We start from the raw sequence: 20190 nt of genomic DNA, 5'->3' as shown, positions 1-20190 counted from the left end.
AAAGGGTAGGAGAGGGAACAATTTTAGGGGACCCGATAGCTTTCCAACATGACATAGACATGACACGTGTGGAAGCCCCTTCAAAAATACAGTATGAAATATGGTATTCTTATGATACGTAGATTTAGCTTGAAAATCCATGTGATGAGGGAGTTAGGCTTTTCGACATTTGACATATGAAATGTAATCACTAGAGAGTTTTTTGGGTCAACTACTCTCATCAAAGTGAAGAAAGAACTCCCTTTTGAAGGATACAACAGGAGTACCTCTAATTCCAACATATCACAAGGGCTCCGAGCTAAACCTTAAACAATGTGTTGGTAACATGATCCCCCAAGGAGAGTTTTGGGGCTAAAATCCCATGTTTTGGGTCAAATTTCGTAGTAAAGTTGTAAAGTATCTGCATTTTTTGGTCACAGAGCACGAAGGTGTCATGAGTTATAAAGGGTTGTCCACCCTTAATTTCGTAAAGTAAATTCGGCTATAAAGATATACCCATGATCCGCGAACCATGGGATTATATAAAAAGTGCTAAGTAAGTAACCTCTAGAGGAAAAAAAAGAAGGAAGTTCTAAGAAGTATGAAGTCTTGAGGATAAGGAGAAAATTCTAAGTTTTGGGTCGTAGCATAGGTAGATGCTCTGCAGATGAGTGCGCAGAGGCCTAGGGTAGAAGTTCCCAGCTGAGTGTGCGGACCCCTACAACTGTGTGCACAGGGTGGATAGAGTCTATAATCATTTGAAGATATCAATAAAGAGAAGCATTTTACAAATTTTGTGTCTTTGTTTCCTATTAATGCATCTTGTCATATTGGGTATGAATTTCATTTATAATGCTTATAGGATGCGCGAATCTATGTAATTAAGTTGGATAATTGAACACAAGTAAGAATTGTTGGAAATAATACTGAGAGGGGGGGGTGAATCAGTATTATCAGATTAATAAAACTTTTTCATTTCCATATTCAGATTCATATATGCTACTTCCACAACTTCTTATGATTCAGTTAGTTGATCCTTAATGAGTGCATTAGAACCATATTAACAGTAAACTGGTGCAGTAAAATAGAACAGATCATCACACATAAGTCACACACATGAACACCAGATATAAGGTGGAAACCCAATGTGGGTGAAAACCACCTGCTGCAATATGTCTCTATCTTCTTTCAAATAGAATTTCTTTTACAATGATTTTGTACTGGTGCAGTCCTTTACCAGTACACAGGCTTCAACCTGCAGATAGCTACAACTCTCTCTCGTTCTCCAGTCTCTCCTGGAAGGGAGCTACAACCCCCTACTTCGTTCAAGGACCACGTTTCATTAATTTTCAGACTGGATCCAAGAAGATAAAATGGTCATTAAGTACAAACAAATCTTCAGAATTACCCAAATAGCAGATCTATCAGAATCACTCAAGGGCCAACCCAAGCACCAGATTCATGACAGTTATCACCCGATTTAGACAACAGAGGCTGATATCAAGACCCAAACAGAGGATTTACATACTGCTGCACACCCGAAGGCTAAACAAGAAAAAACTTAATATTGCGCACTTAGAACCCTTTCGTAAAAGCAGAAGTGGCTAGAGCATAAATAAGAAATGATCGCAGCTTTGTTAAAAAGAACCTGTGGGTGACCTCTCCCACATCACCTCCTGAATAGCGATTGTCCACACCCGAAGAGACTTCTGTCTTTTTTCCTGTCTGCGGCTGCACAGTTTCCTTAAGATCTTCAATTCATTTTCCCTCAGTGCCAAAGGATCTCTTTTCTTCTTATATAGTCACGCTTTTAATAAAACCATGAGTCGAAACCAGAGGATTCGAAATCCTGGGGCTCGCTTGCTTTGACCGATCTCTTAAGGAATGATTTAAGTGATAAAAACAGTGGGAAAACGATGAAAAATGGTCCAAATAACAAAAGGCGGACTTTAAACATTATGCACCCATAACAATAATATATCGGGTCCGCTCCTTATCGCTGTATAACATCATCTATTTGCCGATGGCCGATCCGATGGATTGGATGCGATATGGCCATTAACCATGCTTTATAAATATATTGGGTCCACTCCTTATCGCTATATAACATTGTCTATTTGCCGATGGCCGATCTGATAGATCGGATGTGATATGGCCATTAACCATGCTTTATAAATATCTCGGGTCCGCTCCTTATCGCTATATGACATTGTCTATTTGCCGATGGCCGATCCGATAGATCGGATGCGATATGGCCATTAACCATGCTTTATAAATATATCGGGTCCGCTCCTTATCGCTATATAACATTGTCTATTTGTCGATGGGCGATCTGATGGATCGGATGCGATATGGCCATTAATCATGCTTTATAAATATATCAGGTCCGCTCCTTATCACTATCGGCGGTTTGCGATGGATGCGATATGTTATAAAGTCCCTTTAAAGATCCCATCGGGTCCGCCACTTCTTATCGCAATCGGAGGATTGGGGTGGACGACCCTTTATGCATTCCGATATACTGCGTATGCGATATTATTATAAACCACATTTGATATGCCATCAGGTCCATATGTTATCGCAATTGGAGGACTCGGGTGGGCGACCCTTTATACTGCGGATGCGATATGATTATAGACTGCCTTTAATACCTCCATCGGGTCCGCCTCCTCTTGTCGCAATTGGCATTCGGGTGAGGCAGGGCATGACCGATTGCAAAAAAGTGATATTATTATGGACCAAGTTTAATGCCACCATCAAGTCCGCTCGCAATCGGAGGTTTCAGCGGTGTCACATAGCCGAACCCCCGACGTGCATATATGCCGAAATATATACATTAACACATATAACTGTGTTTATCCGCCAAAAGGGGAAATGCTTTTGATTATTGTAAAATTCATATATATGGGATTTGGGCACCCAACAACTCCCGATAGTGTTAAAGCATGCATATATGGCCTGATGACTCCCGATAATGATTAAGCATGTATCCAAGGGTTTTATACACCCGATTCCTCCCGATAAGCTCTTTATATATGAGAATGTGCCTCTATTGCTCTGATAAGCTCCCAATGGCTCAATGGCTCCCGATAACTACTTCTTCTCTCCTGATGGCTCTATCTGCGCTTCCGATAATTCTGTTTGTTGCTCCCAATGGCTCCCGATGGCTCCCGATAATTGTGTATGCTCCTCTTCTTTGGAATATATATGTGACATATACATATATATGGCTCCTCTTGTCTCCTCTTGGATCCTCTTGGCTCCTCTTGCTCCATAATGGTGCATATAAGAGAAATGACCGTCTAAGAGAGGGTTGCCATCAAGTTCAACATATGATCATAATGCCATAATGCCAACAATCTCCCCCTTTGGACTTGATGGCAACAACACCATCCAAAAAGCACTCTCCCATTTTGACATCAAGGGCAAAGGACAGATATCTGCTTCTCCTAACTATTTCTCCCCCTGAGAGCTTGCTCCTCCTGATTTTGCCCCTCTGTCTTTAGGACAGAAAGTCGAGCTATTCTGGCTATATATAAAATAGGAACTGCACTATACTGCCTACATATAGCATAATTCAACATCTTTATTGCCATGGATAGATACAGTTCATTTACCCAACATGTTCCTCCTTCTGTAATACGATAATGCCAACAATGAATTATGCTCCCCCTGAACCTTGTACGCGTATACCCCATCAGAACCTCGCGTACAAGCACCAATCTGAGAATTAACAGCAGGATGATGCGTCGACAACCCCCAGCTTCTGCCTGAGGTATTCAAAAGTCTCCCTGGGCAATGGTTTGGTAAATATATCAGCCACGTGTTCCTTAGAGGAAATGTATTCCAACTTGACCTTTTGTTCAAGAACTTGTTCTCTGAGAAAATGATACTTGATCGGTATGTGCTTGGTTTTTGAATGCATGACTGGGTTCTTTGAAATGCTGATTGCACTTGTATTATCACATAAGATGGGGATAGGTGGAGTACAAGTGATTTGGAAATCCTGTAAAGTCTGCATCATCCAAAGAAGTTGGGTGCAACAAGATGCAGCAGCCACATATTCTGCTTCAGTTGTAGATAAAGCAATCAAACTTTGTTTCTTACTGAACCAAGATACTAATCTGGAACCCATAAAGAAAGCACCACCACTTGTGATTTTCCTGACATCCACACTTCCAGCCCAATCTGCATCTGTGTAAGCATGAAGTGTGAGATATGTATCTCTAAGATACCATAAGCCAAAGTTTTGAGTTCCTTGAAGATATTTGAAGATTCTCTTTACTACCTGAAGATGAGTTTCCTTTGGGTTTGCCTGAAATCTTCCAACTATTCCAACTGCATGCATGATGTCTGGTCGGGTACCTGTCAAATAAAGTAGACTTCCAATCATAGATCTGTATGTTGGTTGATGAACTGCAGTCGATTCATCATTCGCACTAAGACTGCATCCTGTAACCATGGGAGTACATACTGGTTTTGAATCTTCCATGCCATACTTCTTCAAAATCTGCTTGAGGTACTTGGTTTGAGACAAGAAGATACCGTCTTTATTTTGTTGGATTTGCAATCCAAGAAAGTATGTCAGTTCACCTAGCAGGGACATTTCGAATTCTTTCTGCATTACCGAGGCAAAGTTTTGACTCATAGTTTCTTCATTGCTGCCAAAAATAATATCATCTACATACACAACAAGTATTAGCAACTTGTCATTTTCAATTTTTATATAAAGATTGCTATCTGCTGATCCTTTTGAAAAACCTTGTTGATGAAGATATTTGTCCAAACGGTAGTACCAAGCCCTTGGAGCTTATTTAAGACCATAGAGAGCCTTTTTCAGTCTACATACAAGGTTTGGATCATTCCCAAGAATGAACCCATCTGGTTGCTCAATGTATACTTCTTCTAAATCTCCATTCAAAAAAGCTGATTTCACATCCATTTGAAATACTTTGAATTTTTGAAAGCTTGAGAGAGCAAGGAACATTCAGATAGCTTCAAGTCTAGCAACAGGAGCAAAATTTTCTTCAAAGTCTATTCCTTCTTGCTGAGCATATCCCTTACAAACCAGTCTTGCCTTGTTTCTAACTACTTCCCCATTTTCATTCAACTTATTTTTGAATATTCATTTTGTCCCTATGACATTCTTATCTTTTGGTCTAGGAACTAATTCCCAAGTGTTGTTCTTTTCGATTTGCTCAAGTTCTTCATCCATAGCCTTGACCCAACATTCATCTCTACATGCTTCTTTTACATTTTGTGGCTCAGTGGAGCAGAGCAATGCCAAGTAGCTTGAGGCTTCTGCTATTGTTCTTCTTGTTTGTACACCTGCCTCTTTCTGCCCCAAAATCTGAGATTCTGGATGATTCTTTTGAACATGCCTGGATGGAGTCTTTTCTTCTATCCTTATCTGTTCCTCTGGAGCCTCTTGAGGTTCTTCTTCTTCATTATCAATCTGATTTGAAGGGTAGTCTTCATCTTCTTCGATATTTTCATGATTTACTTGCCTAGGAATGTATCCTTTTTCATCAACCACTACATCAATGCTGTCAACAATTCTTCCAAGTCTTTTATTGTAACACTTATATGCTTTACTATAAGGCGAATAACCAAGGAGAATGCCTTCATCTGCTCTAGGCTCAAGTTTTCCAAGCTGTTCATCAGTATTCTTAATATAGCATTTTCTTCCAAAAATTTTAAAATGCTTTACTGAAGGAGTCTTACCATACCAGAGCTCATGAGGAGTTTGAGTGCTGTTTACTCGGACATTTGTTTTGTTGAGAATAACAACCGTGGCATATGCAGCTTCACCCCAAAAGGTTGCAGGAGTTCCAGATTCCTCAAGCATGGCGCGGGCCATTTGTTGGACTGTTCTGTTCATCCTTTCCACCACTCCATTTTTCTGAGGAGTCCTTGCTGTAAAGAATTCCCTTTTTATTCCATGCTCTTCACAGAAATAAAAAAATTCATTTGAGGTAAATTCCCCACCTCTGTCAGACCTGAGACACTTAATTTTGTGATCTGATTCATTTTCGACCAAGGCTTTGAATTTTTCAAATGCTTCGTCTTTGTGTTTCATAAGTCCTAACCAAACAAACCTGGAGAAGTCGTCAATGAATAATATAAGGTATTCCTCTCCTCGAGGTGTCCTTGTCCTAAATGGACCACATACATCTGTATGAATAAGTTAGAGAGGTTTGCTAGCTGATCCTTCCTTCTCAGGGAAGTTAGTCCTGGTTTGTTTACCAAAATGACATGATTTGCATATTGTATTCTCTGGAATTTTGATATCTGGAAGATCACGAACTGCCTGATACTTGCATGCTTTCCTTATTTGTGAAAAACATAGATGCCCCAACCTCCGGTGCCATAGCCAGTGCTCATCATCCTTGCTCATATAGCATTGTTGTTTTCCTTCTTCAAATATGTATAGATCGTTTGGAGTTCTTTTGCCTTTGATCACTGTTTCACCTGTATCAAGATCACGAACACGACATCCATTTGATCTAAATATTACCTCGGTTCCTTGATCACACATCTGACTGACACTTAGAAGATTATGTTTCAATCCATCAACGTACAAAACATTTCCTGCTTTGACCTTTTCTTTCAATTGAGCAATACCTTTTCCTTTTATGGCAGCAGGAGTATCATTCCCAAATGAAACTTTCTTTCCTTTTTCTAAAGTAGTGTATGATTCAAGTTTTTCTTTATCACCTGTCATATGCTTTGAACATCCGCTGTTGATGTACCATTGATTTTCCTATCCTTCTACATAAAATGCTATCCCACATCTTTCTGGTCGATGTTCCTTTATTCTCCATGTTCTGGTGCTTGAATCTTGTTCCTTTGTTTGCCGAAACCTACTCCTGCATTCAGAGTCTTCATGACCAAAGTTATTACAGATAGAGCATTCAATTTCATTTTCAAGAGCCGAGAAGTTGTTATAGGTCCTTTTTGTAATTCCAGACATACTTCTTTGCTTTTGGGCTTCTCTAGTCATGATTGTTTTGTAGGAAACACATTGAGCTGCTTTGTGACCGAAGTTATGGCAAGAGAAACATTGGCCATTGAAGAAGCCTCTGCGATTATCAAATTTACCAGTCATATGATTGTGATTTCTATTTTCATCCATTCTTGAGGTAAATTGAGAGGATCTTGGCTGATTGTAGCTTTTTTTCGTCCTTAAGGTGAATTGTCCCTGATTTGTCTGGTAGTCTTTGTTTATTCTTGATGAAATTTGTCCCTGTTTTACCTGGTGATCTCTGTTTGGCTTTTGCTCATATCTTCTTGCAGCATTGAGATATCTTCTTGAGATGTTTCTCCATTATACCCAGACCTGTATTAATTAGAGGAGAGCGCTGTACATTGATGATCTCATCCAGAGTTTCAGATCCTCTAACAAATTTAAGATTGAGAGCCTTTGTTTTCTCAATTTCTTTTCGAAGCCCAACAATTTCACATTCTAACTTTTCAAGAGATTGTTTCTTTTCATCAAGTTGGATTTGCAGAGTCTCAATGATCACATTCTTTTCTTCTAAGCATGTCTTGAGTCTAGACATCTCCTCATAATAGCTATCTATATCTAGAGCATCCATGTAATCATCATCTTCAAAAGCCATTAAAAGTTTATAGGGATTACCTCGTCCATCTTCATCGTTGTTTGATAGACCATCACTGTCTTCATGGGTGTAATAGCTCTTCTTATTTTCATTCTGTTTCTTGTTCCATCTAACAGGTTCCTTTCCCTTGTCAATCTTATCCTTATGAGGACATTTGGCAGCATAGTGACCTACTCTTCCACAAGCAAAACATTTGAAGGGTAACTTACCTCTGAATCTGCCAGTACCTCGTTGAAGATTTCTGACAAAATTTGTTTCTTCTTCTTCTTCTGACACATGACTTGATTCAAGGTACTCTCCTTTGCCTGAAGCCTTGAAGGCAGCTTCTCTCCTATCTGAAGGACCTCCTTTTCTCATTTCAAAAGCGGTTAGAATTCCATGCAGCTGTGACATGGTGAGAGTTCGTAGATTCTCCTTTTATTCTATGGCGGACACTTTAGATTCAAACTTGGTGGACAAGGATCTTAGAACTTTTTCAACCACAATAGCCTCTTTTATTTCTTCACCCAAGTTTTTCATGCAGTTAACAATCTCATCTACCCTAAGGAAATAGTTAGCCACACTTTCATCATTATACATTCTAAGATTCTCATACTGAATCCTGAGGGTTTGAATTTTAGCACGCTTTACCTGTTCATCTCCTTCGTCGCACAAGACAATCTTGTCCCATATTTCTTTTACGGATTTATATTGCATAACCTTTACGAATTTTGATTGAGATAAGCATCCCAACAGAGTATTGACTGATTTAGCATTTGTTTCATATTTCTTTTTCTCGGTTGGATCTGTAGGAGTAGTTGAAGGAAAAGTGTAGCCTGTCTCTATGATATCCCAAACTTCTGTACCAAGAGATTGAAGATAGGCAGTATCTCTTACCTTCCAATAATTGAAGTTTGTCCCATCAAAAATCGGTGGCCTGATCGATGCTTCCCTCTCGTAGTTGCTCATAATGAATGATCTTCCTTCAAGCGATCAAGTTTCTCTGAAGGACCCGCTCTGATACCAATTGTTGGAAATAATACTGAGGGGGGGGGGGTGAATCAGTATTATCAGATTAATAAAACTTTTTCATTTCCATATTCAGATTCATATATGCTACTTCCACAACTTCTTATGATTCAGTTAGTTGATCCTTAATGAGTGCATTAGAACCATATTAACAGTAAACTGGTGCAGTAAAATAGAACAGATCATCACACATAAGTCACACACATGAACACCAGATATAAGGTGGAAACCCAATGTGGGTGAAAACCACCTGCTGCAATATGTCTCTATCTTCTTTCAAATAGAATTTCTTTTACAATGATTTTGTACTGGTGCAGTCCTTTGCCAGTACGCAGGATGCAACCTACAGAGAGCTACAACTCTCTCTCGTTGTCCAATCTCTCCTGGAAGGGAGCTACAACCCACTACTTCGTTCAAGGACCACGTTTCATTAATTTTCAGACTGGATCCAAGAAGATAAAATGGTCATTAAGTACAAACAAATCTTCAGAATTACTCAAATAGCGGATCTATCAGAATCACTCAAGGGCCAACCCAAGCACCATATCCATGACAGTTATCACCCGATTTAGACAACAGAGGCTGATATCAAGACCCAAATAGAGGATTTACATACTGCTGCACACCCAAAGGCTAAACAAGAAAAAACTTAATATTGCACACCTAGAACCCTTTCGTAAACAGCAGAAGCGGCTAGAGCATATATAAGAAATGATTGCAGCTTTTTTAAAAAGAACCTGTGGGTGACCTCTCCCACATGACCTCCTGAATAGTGATTCTCCACACCCGAAGAGACTTCTGCCTTTTTGCTTGTCTGCGGCTGCACAGTTTCCTTAAGATCTTCAATTCATTTTCCCTCAGTGCCAAAGGATCTCTTTTCTTCTTATATAGTCACGCTTTTAATAAAAGCATGAGTCGAAACTAGAGGATTCGAAATCCTAGGGCTTGCTTGCTTTGACCGATCTCTTAAGGAATGATTTAAGTGATAAAAACGACGGGAAAATGATGAAAAATGGTCCAAATAACAAAAGGCGGACTTTAAACATTATGCACCCATAACAATAATATATCGGGTCCGCTCCTTATCGCTGTATAACATCGTCTATTTGCCGATGGCCGATTCGATGGATCGGATGCGATATGGCCATTAACCATGCTTTATAAATATATCGGGTCCGCTCCTTATCGCTATATAACATTGTCTATTTGCCGATGGCCGATCCGATAGATCGGATGCGATATGGCCATTAACCATGCTTTATAAATATCTCGGGTCTGCTCCTTATCGCTATATAACATTGTCTATTTGCCGATGGCCGATCCGATAGATCGGATGTGATATGGCCATTAACCATGCTTTATAAATATATCGGGTCCGCTCCTTATCGCTATATAACATTGTCTATTTGCCGATGGGCGATCCGATGGATCGGATGCGATATGGCCATTAATCATGCTTTATAAATATATCGGGTCCGCTCCTTATCGCTATCGGTGGTTTGCGATGGATGCGATATATTATAAAGTCCCTTTAAAGTTCCCATCGGGTCCGCCACTTCTTATCGCAATCGGAGGATTGGGGTGGACGACCCTTTATGCATTCCGATATACTGCGTACGCGATATTATTATAAACCACATTTGATATGCCATTGGGTCCATATGTTATCGCAATCGGAGGATTGGGGTGGGCGACCCTTTATACTGCGGATGCGATATGATTATAGACTGCCTTTAATACCTCCATCGGGTTCGCCTCCTCTTGTCGCAATTGGCATTCGGGTGAGGCAGGGCTTGACCAATTGCCGCGGATGCGATATTATTATGGACCAAGTTTAATGCCACCATCGGGTCCGCTCGCAATTAGAGGTTTCAACGGTGTCACATAGCCGAACCCCCGACGTGCATATATGCCGAAATATATACATTAACGCATATAACTGTGTTTATCCGCCAAAAGGGGAAATGCTTTTGATTATTATAAAATGCATATATATGGGATTTGGGCACCCAACAACTCCCGATAGTGTTAAAGCATGCATATATGGCCTGATGACTCTCGATAATGATTAAGCATGCATCCAAGGGTTTTATAGGCCCGATTCCTCCCGATAGGCTCTTTATATATGAGAATGTGCCTCTATTGCTCTGATAAGCTCCCAATGGCTCAATGGCTCCCGATAACTGCTTTTGCTCTCGTGATGGCTCTGTCTGCGCTCCCGATAATTCTGGCTGTTGCTCCTGATGGCTCCCGATGGCTCCCGATAATTGTGTATGCTCCTCTTCTTTGGCACATATATGTGACATATACATATATATGGCTCCTCTTATCTCCTCTTGGATCCTCTTGGCTCCTCTTGCTCCATCATGGTGCATATAAGAGAAATGACCGTCTAAGAGAGGGTTGCCATCAAGTTCAACATATGATCATAATGCCATAATGCCAACAAGAATATCTGTTACGCGGTGATAACTTTAATTGTTTAGTAAGATAACTAAACACTTAAGGATAACTTTTCTATATGCTACTTTAGCAGCACGAAAGTACCTAAACTGCAGGTTCGGGCTACGTGAAGGCCAATCGTACCCCTTCACGGAGGTACTGAAGGGCAGAAAAAAAGGCTAGACTGACAAAGCCCTAGAACTTAATGACCTGCGCGAACGCAAGAATACGAGGAATAAACATAAATCATGACCATAGCAAGGTGCGGAAACTTGGTTCCAGCATCTCCCCATACTGCTTCGGGTGAGACTTCAATCCATGCTTCACGGGCTGATGTTGAAAGGGCCAATAGTGTACGGATTTGTTTGGCTAACTAACACTAAACCTGGGTCAAGTCCCACCAAGCCAACAAATGGTTCCGTTGCCGAGACCGGAATCTAAATAAGAGATGTGTGATGTCGTATCACTGGAATCCAACTAAGAAAGAGATTAGAGATTGGTTGGATAGAAAGATCCATGGATTCACGGTGTAGGAGAACAAAAATCCATGACTAACAAAGGAACAATGGCTAGATAGGTACCTATACATAGATATCCACGAGATCTTTTTCTATTCCTTTCTGGTTGAGCTATACGAGTGGATCGCGAAGCTAGCAGATAGTTAAGGAAGGTGGAGACTTGACGGTCCTATTGTCTGGACCCTAGAGTTAGTGCAAAGACGAGAAGCCTTTGATGATAAGATCACTCGTGCTATCGATCATTGGCTCGATCACATCATAGGATGATTTGTGACCGAATTCATGGTTGATACCTCAGTCAACAATAGCGAGGTGGAGTGATGCTTTTTCAAAGGTCCACGAGGTAAGTACTTAATGTCTTTGAATACTTGGATTAAAACATTATTGTGCAAAAAACGGGTTATGTAGCTATCTTGATGTTCGGAGCTACGCGAAGTGGAAATACTTACAGAAATGAAGGAAGGAAGGGCCCTGGATATAGTCCATTGATTTCATCTCCATTGGGTGATGAAGAGGAAGTAGCGCAGGCTTCTCCACGAAGTGCTATTTAGATAATAAGACAAGGTTTCCTGTAACTTCCACCTCCACCCACACCACCTCCTATTTCACCACCATCACCTGCGACTTCACCCATACCCCTTCGACCTCCATCGCAGTCCAACATGGCCAACTTAGTGAAGCTTCCTTTGTTCAAAGGCTTGGGAAATGAGGACCCGGACTAGTTATGGTTCGTCGTGAAAGCTATATGGGAAGCTCAGGGCATTATGAATGATCACCTAAAGGAGGCAACATTGGTTAGTTCCTTCCAAGATCGCACTAACCTGGTACATCAAGTACTCTAATGATAATCCAAACATTGGGGTGGCGGACATCTAGACCACACTGAATAAAGAATTTAGTGGACCGAAATCTGAGGCACAATTTATTGTAGGGTTCAGGGAAAATGCGATGAAACTAGGTGAGACACCTTGGGAATTAGATCAGAGGTTGAAGTGTAAAATCCGTGAAGCTAATATGAACTTAACAAATGGAAAATACCACAAGTGGTTCGTGGCTTTTCTCCTGCCACACCTAAGGGTTGCGCTGTGACAAAAAAAGATAACAACTCAGGTAGAGGCCTTGGAGATTGCAATGAGACTACATGAAACACCGATGCATGATTCGAATATGGGGGTTCAGCAGATCCATATGCGGTTGCAAAATATTTGCATTGAAATGCAAAGCTTGAAGTAGGACAGGACAGTTCGATCAGAGGTCTGCAAAGAGATATGGTGCTTGAAAAGCAAGGGTCAGGGGCACAACTAGGACCATTGCCCAGTCTTTGTGAATTACATTACAAGAGGGGGATCGATGCCTTAGAGGCCAGAAGTTCAAGCAGGACCAAGTGCGGGGCCTGCATTGTGATGTGCTATATGTCAGGTAGCAGGAAAACATGCCACAACTAATTGTTTGATGTAGGAGCACTCAGCTCAACATTATCATTGTATTTTAGTAGACATAGAGGGTCTTGTGTTTTAGGGAAGTTGTTTTTCTAATTATTGAATTAATGTAATTATTAAGAGTTTTGAGTGATTTTAATGAGAGAAGCTAGAATAGGATTTAATTGAATATAGTGAGGCATATTTGTAAATATTCCCGAATGTAGGAGAATATGAGAGATTTAAATAGTTGAGAGAACTGAGGGATTTGAGAATTCATTGTAGAACTCATATTAGGAGTTAGTTAATGATTTTGTGGATTTGAGAGAATCCTTAGGGATCAGGAAGATATTTTAGGATTTAGTTGAGAGGTTTATGGATCTAAACTAGGAATTGGTTTTAGAATCATTTTATATAAATGTAAGCAAAAAAAAGCATAAGAGAGAGGTTGGATAGGTTAGCCAGTTAGAGTATGATTGTAAGCCTACGGGCAACTTGTAAATCAGAGACCGCTATAATTAGAAGATCAGGCCAAAGATAGATATAGAGTATTATTATGTAATCATTGGTTTGTATATACATATACAGAGATTTAATTCCAAACTCTGTAAGTGTGTGTTTGCATATTAATGATAAGTTATGTGTGAAGAAGAGTTTTGCACAGTATATGTATGCAGGCAGAGTCTAGGCGAATACACAGAGGAGAAGAATAATACAGAGGAACATAATGGGTTGTTGAATCCATTTGAGGAACCCAAGTAATGCTTTGGAGTGATCTTGATCAAAGAAACGCATACAGTTAAGCTCAAGAGGAGCCGCACAATAAAACAATGAAGGGCGAGAAACCTTAGAGTAATTTGAAACCACAGTTGAACTGAAGAATTGGTGTACAATCCAAGTGAAAAGGGGAAAGAAGAAGTAAAGATTGATACACAGTAACCGTTGGATCTTTACGATCAACGGACAGGATTAAGTCGCATGGAACAGAGAAATTAATATCACATCGCAATAGATTGTAGGAATAAAGAACCCCGACCTTAAGTGATTGTGATTTGTGATAAGCGATGTTATTACTAACCATTGGATCAAGTGCTTTGATCAATGGTTGAGGATCATTAATAAAACCTGCATCTCAATATTTCAATGGTGAGTGAATGGACCATGGGCCTTGAGGAAGTGCGACATGCGATATCTGATGTGATCAACGATTAGTTCGCATCGCAATATTCCATGGTAGGTGTACCGTGCCTTGGCAACTGCGATATGGGATGTGCGATGTTGAAGTTTTGTGATGTGCAATAAGAGTGGGCCCGATATGGTATGAATGCGGTTTTATTTGATTTAATGTCGGAAGGTTATCACAAATCGGATCTGAAAGGATGAAGGCTTATTAGTGTGATCCACGAGATTATGACTGCGATAGCGATAAAGGAAGCATCAGGTAATGTGCAAAGGCCGTGGAAAACTGAAAAGGCATGGTTTACATTAGTCTTATGTGTATTTCTATTATACGAGAATTATAATAGAAATAGCACGATAGAAGTTTTATCAGTTAAGACCAATATAATCAAAGTACAAGTGTGGGGTTTGGTTTATATGTGCGGACATAAAGGTTAATGAAGGTTTAAGTCCCAACGATGAAAGGATTGATTAAGGGTTGAACCATGGTTGGTTTATGGAATTATTTCCACAGAGGTTTAAGGAAAGGGCCCTTAACCATTATGAAATGAAGATTTGACCTGATAGGTCATATTAATTCCTGGGCAAAATGGTTTATGCATTTCAATATGCATACTATGGGTATAAGCAGGGTTTTCATGCATCGAAGTGGTATTAGAGCAGAAGAAGATTTTGTGTGCAGAAGAAGGGACATAGTATTGTTGACAGTTGCTGATTTTGACTAGGGTAAAGCTGGGAGATTGGTAAGAGGAATACTAATCTTGTAATTCCTACATTTTGATAGAATGTTCATATTTTGAGAAAAGTAGAGAAAGTGATTTATAGCCAATGAATCTGCATAATTGGAATTGTGAAATGTTTGAAATTGAAATTGGAGAAGAACAGTTAAGTTCTTAGAGGCAGGTGAGTAAGAATTAAGAATAGATTACAAAAACATAAAGAATCCACAACAATGTTCTGAAGAATGGAGATTCACTGGAATGTGAAGAGTGGATGGAGATTGCTTGTGAAATCATGCAGGTATTGTTTTATTTAACTCTGATTTGAGTTTTGCTGGATAAAGAAATAGATTGAAGATTGATAGTTGCAACTAATGAAGTATCTCAGCAAAAGAATAATAATCTTTAAGAAGCAGTAATGAAAGAAACTGGTAAGGATTTATGAGTGGAAGAAAACTCAGGGTAGGAGAAATTGTTGTCGACAGTTAAGCTTTGCCAAGATAAAGCTAGAAGATTTAAATAAAGAACCATATTCTAAATCTGATTGACAGTAGCTAAATGGTGAAAGTTTACACAGTGGAACCATGAAGATCTGCTGAAACAGATTTTCAGAAATGGTGAGATCTTGAAGATAGGTGAAGGTATGAAAATTTGTCTAATGATTAGAAGATATTGAATGAGTTAAATATTAGAGCAGGATTACAATAGTTAAACTATAAGAGGGACGTTTGCAAGATCTTGAAGTAACAGAGTTTGAAGATACATCTGAAGGCTAGTGAAAAGAGCAATCCATTCAAAGTGCAGGTGAATGGGGAGACAAGATCAGACATAGATCTTGATGGTTAGATGGAATGTTTTCGTTTTAATTTGATTTGAAGATTGGAAAGTTGTGGTCTTTGTATTGATGCAAAAGTTTTATTGCAGCTCCCAAAGGCAATTCCACAGAGGATGTGGGTAGAATTTCTAAGAGATAAATGAAGCTGGTAAGAGTTTCTGAATGAAAGAAAAATGTGGCAAAACCTTGAGAAATTCCAACAGGGATTGGATAAAGAGGAAAGTTGTGTTCTTAGAAGATGCAGATGAGTTGAAGCCTAGAAGGAGCAAAGAGAAGTGCTCAAAGGAGGTTCTAGAGATAGAGAACCAAGTGCTTGCCAAAATACCAAGTACAGAGTAGAGCTTGGTGAGGTAAGTGACAGGAGGGAGGACTTGCTATTATAGAGGTTTTAGTGCAACTCATAGTGAAGTGAGTGGAGAAATCATAGAGATGGAAAGGATGATGACTAGTGACAGTCATAATAGAGGTTTTGAAAGAGATCATATCAAAGGAAAAAAGGAGAAGGATGCCAAGGAAAATGGCATAAGAATGAGTAATGAAGAATATGATATAGAAATGGATGAGATAACAACTCATCTTGAAGTATTAATGTAGATGTTGCAGGGAAATGAAACAGACCAGAAATATGGTTATGTCATGAGAAAGAAAGTGAAGTGGCAGAGGCTACAAGGGAAGAGGAATCAGCAGGTGAATATGTTGTTAATAAAGGAGCTGAGGGAACATGAACATATTTTAGATGCCAAATTGGAGACAAAGAAGCTCAAAAGAGTTGAGCCACAACAAAAGGGAGATGCTGAAGAAGATGTGGAAATTTTGATATGTGAACCAGAACGTGGACAATTACTTTTTGAAAGTGATGAAGAGCCAGTGGAGTAGGATCATATGAATGATTTAGAGTAGCTAGAAGACTTGATGATTGAAGCATCAAATGAGACTGTAAGGACTTGTGATTTTAAAACTGATAATTTGTGTATGGTTGCATGTTTGGAAGAAAATAGACAGTCTTTTAAAGCTGTCAAAAACATGAAAGAATACTTTCCAAAAAATGAAAGTTTTGAAGTAAAATATGACAAGGATATTGGAAAATAAATAGTTTGCTACAGTGAACAAGTGCAGAGAGGCATCATAAAAATGGATGGTGTTGGAGCGAGACTTGTTGATAGTCTCAAGAGTTCTTTGAGTTTGAATTAGCATATTGATGTGCTGACGGAGGAGTTAAAGGAGAGATCAGAGCAACACGCTGAAAGGTTGCCAAAAGAATAAGAAGAGTTACAAAGGCCTTGTATTTTTCATTTTGATGTTTGTCTTATGAATGAAGATTTTGTTGCAGAAGCTAGAACATATTTGGCATAGGTGGACAGCCCAATGATAGAAGAAGAGGAAGAACATCTACTGAAGGATGTTAAGAAAGATTTAGCAGAGGAAGAAGGACCATGTGATGATGGGCCAATAGCAAATGAAGAAATGGGAGATTGTGTAAAATTTCCAAAGTTTACTCCAAGTAAAATCATTGAATTATATAGAGAGTTAGACTTTCAATGGAGGAAGTTGGAAGAACATAGGATAAATGTTCAGGATAAACTGCTGATGAAGGATGACAAAGAATTTGTCATAAATGAAAGAAAAGAAGAAGTTGACAGGTACGAAAAACAAAAGTAGAAAATTGTGTTAAAAGACAATATGGCAACAGCTGAAAAGGTGCTAGACAATTGTGAACAAGAGGGTAAGGATGTAACGGTGGAAGCAAGAATGAGAGTTCAGCAATCAAGAGTTGAAGGCAATCAGTAGTCAGAGGATATGTTGGACAAAGAAATCGAGTTGATAAGAAGGTTAATGATGAAAGTGTCTGAGAAGAAGACAAAAACAGGAAAGGAAAGGAGTGATAATAAGAGGAAGATAGGATTAGACTATGAAAGCATGGAAAGTGGAGCATTACAACATAAGGTATGGAGACCTGGAGAACAACAACAATAGAACAATTGACAAGCAAAGGTAGATTACAAAATAAAGTCTCGGATCGAGAAGGAATTAATTATCTAAACTTATGACCAGGTGGTCATAAATTTTCTTACATGGAGAGTCTAATGCAGGAGCATTCAACTCAACATTATCATTGTATTTTAGTAGAGATAGGGGGTCTTGTGTTTTAGGGAAGTTGGTTTTCTAAGTATTGAATTAATGTAATTATTAAGAGTTTTGAGTGATTTTAATGAGGTAAGATAGAATAGGATTTAATTGAATATAGTGAGGCATATTTGTAAATATTCTCGGATGTAGGAGAATATGAGAGATTTAGAATAGTTGAGAGAACTGAGGGATTTGAGAATTGACTGTAAAACTCAGATTAGGAGTTAGTTCATGATTTTGTGGATTTAAGAGAATCCTTAGGGATAAGGAAGAGATTTTAGGATTTTGTTGAGAGGTTTATGGATCTAAACCAGGAATTGGTTTTAGAATGCTTTTGTATAAATGTAAGCAAAAAAAGGCATAAGAGAGAGGTTAGATAGGTTAGCTAGTTAGAGTGTGATTGTAAGCCTATACGCAGCTTGTAAATCAGATGCCACTGTAATTAGAAGATCAGGCCAAAGATAGACATAGAGTCTTATTATGTAACCATTGGTTTGTATATACATATACAAAGATTTAATTCCAAACTATGTAAGTGTGTGTTTGCATATTAATGATAAGTTATGTGTGAAGTAGAGTTCTGCACAGTATATGTATGCAGGTAGAGTCCAGGCGAATACACAGAGGAGAATAATAATACAGAGGAATGTAATGGGTCATTGAATCCATTCAAAGAACCCAAGTAATGGTTTGGAGTGATCTTGATCAAAGAAACACATAGAGTTAAGCTCAGGAGGAGTTGCACAACAAAGCAACGAAGGGTGAGAAACCTTAGAGTAATCCGAAACCACAGTCGAACTAAAGAATTGGAATACAATCCAAGTGAAAATGGGAACGAGTAAGTAAAGTTTGATACACAGTAACTGTTGGATCTTTACAATCAATGGACAAGATTAAGTCACATGGAATGGAGCAATTAATATCACATCACAACAAATTGCAGGAGTAAAGAACCCCAACCTTAAGTGATTGCGATTTGCGATAAGCGATGTTATTGTTGACTATTGGATCAAGTGCTTTGATCAATGGTTGAGGATCATTAGTAAATCCCACATCGTAATATTTCAATGTTGAGTGAATGGACCATGGGATTTAAGGAAGTGCAACATGCGATATCCAATGCGATCGACGATTAGTTCGCATCGCAATATTCTATGGTAGGAGTACTGTGCCTTGACAAATTCGATATGCAATGTGCGATGTTGAAGTTTTGCGATGTGCGATAAGAGCAGAACCGATATGGTATGAATGCGGTTTTATTTGATTTAAAGTCTAGAAGGTTATAGCATATCGAATGCGAAAGGAGGAAGGCTTATTAGTATGATTTGCGAGATTGCGATTGCGATAGCGATAAAGGAAGCATTGGATAACGTGCAAAGGCTGTGGAAAAGTGGAAAAGGTATGGTTTACGTTAGTATTATGTGTATTTCTATTATACGAGAATCATAATAGAAATATCACGATAGAAGTTTTATGGGTTAAGACCAATATAATCAAAGGACAAGTGCGGGGTTTGGTTTATATGTGTAGACATAAAGGTTAATGAAGTTTTAAGTCCCGATGATGAAAGGATTGATTAAGGGTTTAACCATGGTTGGTTTATGGAATTGTTTCTGCAGAGGTTTAATAAAAGGGGCCTTAACCATTATGAAATGAAGATTTGACCTGATAGTCATATTAATTCATGGGAAAAATGGTTTTTGCATTTCAATATGCATACTGTGGGTATAAGCAAGGTTTTCCTACATCACTGTCATTTGCTGCAAAAAGTTTATACAAACACCACAACAACTGTTATGCAACTTTTGTAGGTTGGTAGGGCATGATGGGCACAACTTCAGAGGTTATGAATTGATGATGGATAGAACACCTGCCTATATGGTTCAGGCAGAAACACAACCCCCTAACCAGAGTGCGGGGATGGCGCGAACAGGCTTTCAGGGGTGTGGACGAGGCCGAGGCGGAGGAGGACCTAGCAGAGGTCGGGGATAGCTAATCTGTTACAATTGCAGAGGACCAGGACACTATGCCCGCGATTGCACTAACCCAATGCATCTGTCGTGCAAATATTGCACTCTTTTTTATCATGAGATAGAAGACTATCCTACGCTGATAGCAAGGATACGTGACAAAGGGGCACTACCACCTCAACTGACTCAGAACCTGCAGATGATGAGGTCTGAGCCTCATGAAGAGGATCCAAATGTGAATATAGTACTCCAAAGTGGAATTGCAATAGGGGATGATAAGGGGAAACAACCTGAAGACAACACATGGGTTTGCAAAGCTCCGATGAAGGAGGATGAATTCAATTTGGAGCACGAACATGAAACATTCATGGAA

This window comes from Pinus tabuliformis, chromosome 5_2, assembly GCF_031772625.1.
Source record: "Pinus tabuliformis cultivar Carrire ecotype Pingquan chromosome 5_2, CPIR1, whole genome shotgun sequence".
Classification (NCBI taxonomy): domain Eukaryota; kingdom Viridiplantae; phylum Streptophyta; class Pinopsida; order Pinales; family Pinaceae; genus Pinus; species Pinus tabuliformis.
The sequence above is the reverse complement of the archived record's forward strand: the minus strand, read 5'-3'. Positions refer to the sequence as shown.